At 51.9% G+C, this 7,500-nt stretch overlaps 1 protein-coding gene across 1 annotated transcript in view; it reads right to left on the reverse strand.

The window, feature by feature from the left end:
• The window catches only part of BARHL2 (BarH-like homeobox 2), a 59,903-nt gene that overhangs the window by 5,876 nt on the left and 46,527 nt on the right, over nt 1-7,500 (reverse strand). The window lies entirely within an intron of this gene.

Consider the following 7,500-nt stretch of genomic DNA (forward strand, 5'->3'; position numbering starts at 1 on the left):
GCCGAAGCCGCGCGCCCGAGCCCGCGCCCCGATTGGCCGCGCCCTCGAGAGCGAGCGACGCCGACGTGCCGGGAGCCAATGAGCGCACGGCCCTCGAGCCCGTCAGCGAGCGCGGCTCGGACCCGGCTGCTCTTTTGAGAACCCACACGTCCCTTTGCCCGCAGCCCTGGACCGAGCGCCTAGTCGGGTGGCCCCCGTGTCCACAATCACGACTGAGGGGCAAAGAAAGAGGGGGGCAGAGAGCAGAGGCAGACTAGAGGAAAGAAATAAAAAAGAGTAACGATTGGCCCCTTTTCTTAAGAAGCCAGAAGAAAGAGGGAAAAGAGAAGACGGGAAGGGAAAAGGAATCGGGGCGACTTACCTCTAGACTCCAGCGCGGCCGCCCTCGCCGCCTCCCCGAACACGCGAGCAGAGGAGGGGGTTCCCTGAAGGAAGCCACGGGAAAGTGTGACTCCAGCAGCCGGGGCGCTAGATGGGCGAGCGGGCGGGCCCTAGCTCTGATTTCGCCCCCCAGCAAGCCCATGCGCTCCGGCTCGGCCCAGCGGGGCGGCGGGTCCTGTGCGGGACGCAGCCGGGTCCGCATCCACCGGGCACTCTTGGGGGGGGGGGGGGGACAGGGCCTGTTGCTCAAAACCAGGGACCCAGCTCGTCTCCAATCTGAGCCTGTGCTGGAAGAAATGCCTGGCCAGACACTTTCTCCCGAACGGGGGAAATAACGCCCGAGGAGGTCTCTAGTGGCAAAAGCAGCCACGGTCCCCTGCGGTGTCAGGCCGGAGTGGGGCTCAGGGACCCGGGTGGCGGGTCCGCAGCCTGTGTCCCCGCCGCACCACACGCGAGTGCGTTGGTCCCACCCACCCCCCTCCGGCCAGCCGCTCATTTGGAAAGGAAACAGTCACTGTGGATCCACTTGGGACCCGGAGCATGACTGTGACGCCTCGTCGGAGGGTATCAACTTGCATTATTTTCTCTAGGACGTCTGCATCCCGTCTCTTGTTGAATGTCAGAGTAATGGGAAGTGCCAGTGACAAGACGGCGTATTACTCCTGATTAAGTGCCGTGTCAACCTAATTAGCAGAGTAATTATAAGGTGCTAATGAATGATTCAAAGTTCTTTGAGTTACATTTTACTCCAAATTACCATTTTAAGAACCCTATGAATCTGCGGAGCTGGCATCGCTTTCGTGACTAGGTGCAGAATGATGTTAGAAAATGGCCTTTAAAGTCTCCAAGGACTGGGCCGAAATCTGGGGTTTAGTAACGGTTCTGTAGGTCGCTTTCAGGAGAATAGCTTTTTCTCTTGAGGATGGCAGAGGAGTGTCAGGGAGGCAAATGACCTCCTGGGACAAGATCTTGCCTTCGGTAGGAGCTGCTTTTGCGTGAGCCCTAGGTCAGGAAAGGGGCCTGTGGGGGACTCGTCCTCCGTGCGTTTTTCTAGGGAGATCGATGTGCTTGACCCAGAAAAAGCCCGCGTTGTTTTGAGGGTGCTTTGAGCCGTTTCTTATCTTCGTGCCATTTTCCCGGGGCTGTCTCTGAGCAGAACAGCGGGGAGAGGGGGGACCGAGGCGAGGAGATGTACAATCCGGGGAGCTCTCACCTTTCTCAGAAGGCGAGGGGAGTTTGGCGGGGGAGCCGCGGTTAGTGAGCTGAGGCGGGGACGCGGCGACGCGCTGCAGGCAGAGGCCGAGGGTGGCCTGAGGGGCGCGAGGAGCCCCCATCGGGAGAAGGTGGCCGGACCCCGCCGGCTGGGGCCGAGAAGCTGGGCCGAGACGCCGCAGAGGGCCTGGACGACAGCTGGAGCGGGCTTGGATCAGCCGCGTTCGGCTGCGGAACTGCGTGCTGGCCGGGCGGGCCCTCCGGGCAGCTCACGGGCCGGGCCTCGGCCTCCCGGCCGGGGCTGCCGACACCACGGGCCGGCACAGACGAGGGCGGTTTGTCAGAGGCCACCGTGCGCCGCCCGAGAGGGCCGGCGCTGCACACGCCGGCGGCACAGTCGGCCGCGGCGGACACTACGCGTCCGTCCCTCTTCAGATATCGATTAGGGTCCTTCCCATCCTGACATCACTCACCAACTTTCCGACCGAGGTGCGTCGCCTCCCAGCCCCGGGGCTCCAACTCGCGCTGCCCTTGCTGACTGTGGGGCGGGGAATGGGGGGGGGGGGGGAAAACAAATTTAAAGCCCACAACTGACGGCACTGAACAAATCAATTATTCTCGACCTTGATAAATAATTCATTTAAGCCTGTTTTTGTTTTGTTCCGGCTCCTAAAATGACTCAAGAGCTCGACAGGCTGATCGCACAGCTTGTGTTGGGCGGTTCGACAAGGCTTTTTGCTTGGAATAATTCACAACATTGATAGGGGAGAAGACGGAAATATGACCCCTACGAAAAAATGAAATCTGAAAAGAAAGAGAGAGAGGAAGGGTCGGAGTGTTGGGAGGAGGGAAGTGGGTGTTTTCTGGAAACTCTAAAGCAAAGTAGGCCCCGCCCTGTGAATGTCTCAGAGCATATTTTCTTAAGGAAAGGTGAATATAGAAAATGTCTTAGGGTGGATGTTAGGAGCTCAGCTTTCGGAAGCAACAATGGTGCAAGGAAAATACGGCCTTGACTTTTATCAGGGTTCCTATATTTGGGTCCCCTTTTAGAGAGGAAATGCTGGTATCGGCCTGAATAATCAAAGGAGGGACTGAAAGACCAGACTGCAAACTTAAGGAAAAGCAAATTCTTCAGAACTGGGGTTTTGTTTAACTTTTCTCAGTTCTTTTAGCTCCAGACACGTTCCTCTTTTGCTGTTTTTGTTTGTTTGTTTGTCTTGTTTTGTTTTTCTGCAAGTATGTATAAAGTATGCATTCAAGAAGTCGTGCATTTTCTGGCAGAGCAAGCATAATTAACTTTTCATTTTGCAAAATCAAAATTTAAAAATAGAACAAAGTGCAGAGTAATCACATTGCCAAATGAAAGAAAACACATTAACTGGTATTAATCTCAGATTTTCCCACTGGATTTAAAATACAAATAAATAGACCCCCTAAACTGACATGAGTTTTGAAATGATCTTCCACTTTTTCTTAAAAAGGGGTGGGGGGATTTTGGAATTATTGCTTAGAAAGCAGTTGTTTGCCAACTGTGGATAATAGAGAACAAACTTTTCCTTTCCGGATTTGGACACATCAGTGGCGATCTGCATCAAAGATGCTCCTTTCCCACCGCAGAGAATGATTCAAACACCAGCATATTTTAACAAGTTTTGTTCTTTAATTTATTTACCATCCACAGTCCACTTTCACTACCTAGATTTTGTGTTTGGGATTGTGTTTAAACTGGAGCACCAAGTTTTTTAAATATGGGATTTAACTTTGGAGAAATTCAACCACGTATTATGCTGAACTTGGAGATGGTGTTTCTTCCTATCATATTTAATTTGAACTTTTCCAAGGGTCCACATGATGACACCGCCGACTGACGGAAATGAAGTGTAAAGACGCTTCCCTCCACTGGGCGGCGCCATAGAGCTCCGAACCGAGGAAGCCAGCTATTGTTTCTACCTATAAAAGATGCAAAATACACAAATAAGCTAAGGCTGACACCTTGACGATTGTTGTCACCTCTTGCCATTTCAAAATTACAGAAACTTTGGAAGTTTTCTTTATTTTTCTATCAACATATTTCTAACTGCTTAAGGACTTGATGCACATTTGCTTAGAAAAATAATATATTAAAGAGAAACACATGAAAACATCGAAAGCTGAGTTCCTTAAATTGACTGGAACCAGGAGAGTGGAATTTAGGAGTATAGGGAGAACGGCACAATGAAAGGGAAAAAATAAGGCAACTGAAAACTATTTTTAACAGAAACAAGTTAAAAACAATACTCTGCATGATCACTAATTGTTCTAGGGGAATTAAAGTTTTGAGAAATAGCTCTATATTATAATAAAATTTGCAAAAACTATGAGCTTCACCAAAACTTTAAGATAAACAGTTTAGAAGGGACCTAGTAAAGTTGGCTGTCCCTGGGAGTTAGATGTGTGTTGTGCAGGGACAATCGGTAGGAAGACAAGCAGAGACATGGAGGAAAGAATACTGGAGGAGAGAGTTTCGGGCCCATTGGGCCACTTCCTAGTGTTCTTGGGCAAGGCACTTAAGCTTTCTGATCGCGAAGTTCCTTCTCTAATAAAGAGTCTCCTCCTTAGTCCTTGCCTGGAATAGGGTGGTTGTGATGACAAAATAAGACCTTCTCTGTAAAAGCTCTTTACAAAGTGTAAACTCAGAGTTTAAGGAAAGCACCACGAGTCTCCTCCTTAGTCCTTGCCTGGAATAGGGTGGTTGTGATGACAAGACCTTCTCTGTAAAAGCTCTTTACAAAGTGTAAACTCAGAGTTTAAGGAAAGCACCACGTAAAGGTGTCAATTATTTCTAGTTATGGGCAACACCCTGTAGTCATATTCTTTTTCAGTCTCCCTTCCCTCATTCATTGTTCATTCATGAAGTCAATAAACATTATTGAATGTGCATCCAATGCCAGGTGCTTAGGAATGGGACACTAACCCACCTCAGAAAGTTGACAGAAGCTTGTGCAGGCTGGAAATTGTCATAAACACCATGATACAAATCTGAACCTGCTACAGGAGTGCGAAAGAGTGGGAAGTCTTACCTTGGGAGAGGTGGTGTGTCGGGGGGGAAGCTTCCTAAAGAAAATGAAGTGTGTTCAGTTGTGATAGAAAAGGGGTGCATCCCAAGTAGTAGGATATGGAGGGATTTATATGACAACTAAGGGTAATTAATAATGGTGCAAAATGTCCACAAATTGTTCAAACTTTAAATCTCCTGACTGTAGTGCTGGGCTGCTATCAGTAAGCCCACATTGACTCTAGGGGTCTCTCCTGAGTGCAGCCGGAAGAGACAAAATACTCCTGGAACACCCTGGAGGGGAGAGGAACTAATCGCACACGTTCACAGACCTGGATAGTAGAATTTACAGCAGGTTACACAGTCTTAGATTTTATCCCAAGAGATGATCTAGCCCCTTCAAACTGTATCCCTTCTCCCCTCGTCCCTCCCGCCCCCACTACACTCTGGCTTTCTTTCTTTTTTTCAGATTACCAAATTCTGGAAGGTTTAGTAGCCTTAGCAGGCCCGGAGACAGGTCACCTTCAATTCAGGGGCAGAGAAAGAAAGTGACAAGGTGCAGACAGTTGAAGGAGGAGCCCAGGCGAAACATAGGAGAGATTTTATTTCACCCTTCCTAAGCTCAACCAATGTCCATAGAAGACCGGCTCCTAGAGAAATTAAAGGGTTTCCGTGTGACACAGCCACATTTCACACAAATCGAACCCCTACTTTGAGGAGTCTTCCACATTTCCTAAATTGTTAAATGCCTGCTTTTCACCAAATTCCCGGGGGAGAAACATTTGGCAAAAAAAAGGGGGGGGGGGCTGTGAATTTAAATGCTAATTAAGAGTGTCCTTCTCCCGCAATTCCACCTGCCTGGCGGCCCTTGTTAAGACGGAACACACCCGGAGCGCCACAACATTCCTGGGGTGCAGAGCAGAGCACAGTAAAGAAGAGACCCCAGCTGAACTCCTGTCGATTTGTTTTTTACGGCCTCCTACAGAGATAAAGAAATGCCATTGGAAGAGGGTCTTTTGCGTGGTGGGTGTTGTGTGGCGTGGCCCAGGGTATGGTTTATGTTCCTGCGGTGACACACGAATGTCCTGAGCTGGCCTGTGGGCTCGCCTTCCCGGAGGTGCGCCCGACCGCATCTGCTGTGGGTCTGAGCGTGCTTGGGGTGTCGCGGGAGAATCGAAGGAACGGCTCCCACGTGCAAAGTTCAAAAGCATTAATATTTCCATCACATTATCATTATTCAATATAATAATATTTGCTCGGTTAGCGGCACTAATTAGGCCACATTAAAACCGTAGTGTCTCCCTAATGGTGCGTAATGTGCCCACACTCACGTTTTCCCCTCTGAGGATGGGCGGCTGCTGGCTGGCAGAGGAGGGGACACAGGCAAGCAGCGGGCTGGATTGGGACGTGTCGCCCCCCACCGCACACACAAACACACACACCGCCGGATGTCTGCCGGGTGGGATCCGCAGTCTCTGCGCGGTCGATGGGACCCTACGCTGTGCACTGGGCCCTGTGCCGAGCACCCTGCAGCCTCCTCCCGCGCCCCGGCGCTTTGAACTCGGCGGATTGATTTTGCTTCCTTTCCGCTTTTGTGTGTGGCTTCAATTGGTTAGGTTTTTAAGGTTTGGGAGGGCCGTTGTGAAAGAATTAAAATACTGTTAACTGGAGCCCCTTGGCCGAGAACTGGAGGTCCCGCCTCCTAGCTCGGCGCTTTTGGAACCCCTTCCCAAGGGGGAATTTCTTTCAGAGATTCGAGGGCGGGAGTGAAAAAGAAGCTCCCGCAAGCAAATCCCGTCTGGGTCTCTTCGCTGTGCGTGGTGCCCGCTGTCGGCCCGGGAGCCCTGCGGCCCCCGGCTCGGGGACGTTACGCTCGGAGAGAGCGCCCCTCCCTGCGGCGCCGCGGCGAGATCACTGTGAATATGTAACATATTTGTAACGCGCGCCGCGGTGTGATGTGTGTGCAGGAATGGGGGGCGGGAGCGAAGCCGGATTGGGAGGGGGCACAGAACTCACACTGTACTGCGCAATCCGACAATCCGAACACTCCTTTATTAAAAGCGGCTGCGTGACATTTACGCCGAGCCACCAGCCTCTGCCTCGGATCCGGGCGAAAACGAATGTGCGGCCGAATCGTGGCTGCGGCGCGCGGGAACGCTGCTGTCCGTGGCCTGGCCGGGCCACTCGGCTACAGCCAGCCAGGCCCCTTTCTCCACCCACCGCCCTCCGCATCCCCTCCCCGGGGAAGTACAGGCAGCCCTGCCCGGGAGGCCTGAGGGCGACAGACACCCGGCCTCTCGCTCCACCCCCGGCCGGCGGCCCCGCTCACTGAAGCTCTGGTGACCCGGTCCTTACCTCTCGCCCTTCCCTTCCCCAAAGAAGTAAACTTTATACCTCCCCTCCCCCATAACCCGATCGTTTAGGGCTGCCGTTTTCCTTTTGTCAGATTCCCCATCCCCGATCAGTCTGGGTACACGATCAGAACTGCTCAGAAAGCAGGAAGCACATTGATTTCAGCTTGTTCTGTCCACAGACAGGCCCTGACAAGGTTGTTAGAACAGTCGGAGAGGTCTATACAATCACTTAATTACCAAAACTGTCAGTCAGGCGGGACGCGAGCCCGCGTGCGGGGCTGCGCCAGGCATTCCAGCACTGGGCCGCGCGCGTGATTGATCGGTGCTGATGGCATCGCAAAATAATTACGGCGAATTTTCTGATGTGTGATTTTTATCCCAAGTTCATGCTTCAGAGAGGTAATCGGAGGATGAGAAGGGTCAGTGCCATCTCGGATTACCTGGAGTCCACGGGAAAGGGTAACATGGGGGAGGGGGAAGGCGGCTCCGAGGAAAAGGGGGGCACAGGGGGTGCAGAGA

Source organism: Galeopterus variegatus, unplaced genomic scaffold (assembly GCF_000696425.1).
Source record: "Galeopterus variegatus unplaced genomic scaffold, G_variegatus-3.0.2 Scaffold1040, whole genome shotgun sequence".
NCBI lineage: Eukaryota > Metazoa > Chordata > Mammalia > Dermoptera > Cynocephalidae > Galeopterus > Galeopterus variegatus.